This window comes from Aphanomyces astaci (genome assembly GCF_000520075.1).
Source record: "Aphanomyces astaci strain APO3 unplaced genomic scaffold supercont1.313, whole genome shotgun sequence".
Classification (NCBI taxonomy): domain Eukaryota; phylum Oomycota; class Saprolegniomycetes; order Saprolegniales; family Verrucalvaceae; genus Aphanomyces; species Aphanomyces astaci.
In genome coordinates this window covers 11,322-13,927 of record NW_009798576.1, presented here as the reverse complement: position 1 = coordinate 13,927, position 2,606 = coordinate 11,322, and positions in this window count along the sequence as shown.

Below are 2,606 nucleotides of genomic sequence, written 5' to 3'. Positions count from 1 at the left end.
TTACTTGGTGGTTCACGAAACAAATACGAAACGTTACAGTATCTAGTATATACTACTAGTACTACTAACCAAAGTGGTGGTGGGTTTGCACAAGTAAAATTGAGGTGCACGTCATGAAAATGCAACATGAGTAGAACCTCGCATGCACTACAGCAAGACCAATTCAAAGACTTTATGTTGACAAGGTACTTGTTGGGGGCTGAACCTAATCGACACCTCAAATAAGCGGCGTGAATCGAGCCGAACCACGAGTCAATTCGACGAAGTTGTCGTGTTGCCAACATGAAGTCAACCATCATCCAAGACAGTGGCTTGGACGACCCAAGTGGCAACATGTACTACCGGTAGTACACAAGCGAGAATTTGGTCGATTACATTATGAATGACTGGACAAGATTTGATGTTATTTACTTCGAAATCTTAATTTTTGCTTCGAAATATTTTAGTGCTAGCATGCATGTACTGTGCACTACTTCGATGTATATGCTTATGAGTGAGGGGAGGCAGTTTTTCGTGTTTTGGGGTTTTGCTCGTGGATTTTCAGGTAGAGTTAGCCGTGAGGCCTCACTCGTGGTTAAATGGTGTGGTGGAGTTTTATTTAGTGGGCATTACTGGGTTGTTGCTTCATAGTCGAGCAGCCCAGTAAGTGTAATATCACTCCATCATAGCTAACGTAAAACAAGAAAACAAGCCGTGGGCCCTATATCTTTGCGAAGGTACAGTATTGTAACCGTGTTAGAGTGTACTTGTGAGCTATAGTGCTGGTCTACCATACAGTTCGATTGCCTACGCGTCGATACGTATAAGGATGCCCAAGCAATTCTCGTTAACAGTAAGTTCCACAGTTTAACCACGAGCAAAACAACAACACATGACATTTTCGGTGACCACCAGTAAAAAGTCAAATGGCCCCAAGTTTTTACCCTATTCCCATGAGTGAGGCACGGCGAGTTCGACGAGTACGGTATGGCGAATGGAGGTGAGAGGAATGCGAGTTGCTCTAAGCTTACGGTGGAGAGATGGAGGAGAGGCAGCCTTCCACAACCAAACTACCGGTACACGCCCCCAAGCTAACACCATCGTGGATCCTGGTCCTACTAATGTTAACGCCATGCTGTACCATTAACGCGTGTTGGGTAGCTCTTGGTATAAGGAACCATTTTTGCCTTAACGTTAGTCGTAGATGGGTACACCTTTTCCATGCATAAGCCACCAACCAGTACAGTAGTTCAGGGCAATGTTGTATTCATACGCTTGACGTTAGCCAGTCCTTGGACACTAAGAATGACGCACCTTCCAACTTGAGACGATATCGCCATTTTCGCCATGCATTTGACGCCCAAAGAACTTGAATTTGTGCGTTTCAAAATCCTTCTACTCACGCTGAGTATACTTTAATCCAGTGTTTCGTGAATCTTTCGTAAATCAGTGGTATTTACTGTTAGCAATTTTATCGGGGCAGGGCAAGGAACTTACTGTACTTACCCATTTGCAAGTCGAATGTCTGGATGATTCGGCATGGTTAGCGTGTGTAACGTATCGAGCTCAAGCAGTATAATCTATTGGAGGCTTTGGGGTCAAAAAATACCCCGACGTGATTGGCTCAATGGGAGTGATCATAAATTGGTACAGTGATCATAAATTGGTCATTTACGTTAGTGCCCCCAACTGTCATTTCCAAATTCCATTCATTTGAAGATGCTTAAATTGTTCTGCATCATGGGGGGGCGTCCTGTCGATGTGGACATTGCTGCAAGTGAACCCGTGGGGGACATAAAAACAAGAATCAACGACCAGAAATCGACGAGAACGAGACCATTTTGAATGGGTTTTACGATTGGCGAACTTATTGTTAGCCAATGAAGCAACAGTATGGATGAATATGATACAGACAATTTCATTCGGACAAAATAAGCTTCATAAGCGAATTATCCGTTTAGATGATGAACTTCACAGGTAAATTTGTTAGTTTCTAAGGATTTGTAATCACATTTTGATAACCAATTTAGGATAACTCTTCTTTATCTTAAAGTATGTGTTAGAGCATTGAAATTCTGTGTTTAGGGTAAGCGGTTACAACAAGTTTTAAATCATTTATACAAGGGTATCGTTTTATAGAGTTACATTTTGTTGTGGAAGGATGTCCACCGAGTTTAACAATGGACGCAACCTCAGATCCAACCCAATGTAGCCCGTGTCGACTTGGGTACTTCAAACCCAATCTTCTATAACTATTACCAATGGCTTCTACGTCGATTTTATATTTCATTCACGTGATGGAACGTGTCAACGGAATGGTCAGCATACATCACAGAGGTTTTTTGACTCGAACAAATAACGAGGTGTGATTGGGCAATACAAAGTTTTCCTAAATTGGCAAAGTTATCTTACAGTTAAACTGTTGTTTTACGTTAATACATCATTCTTTATTTTGCTCAGTGCTGTCCTCCAGTTGCATGAACAAACAACGTCAAGAAGGCCAAGCCGCATGGAGTGCATTGAGCGTGCCAGAGATCTTGGCATCAATCATTTCGTATCAACGCGGCATCTTCCACGACATGGTACCTTTCTTCGCTTTCGAAGTTCCTGTGAAGCATTCGGATACA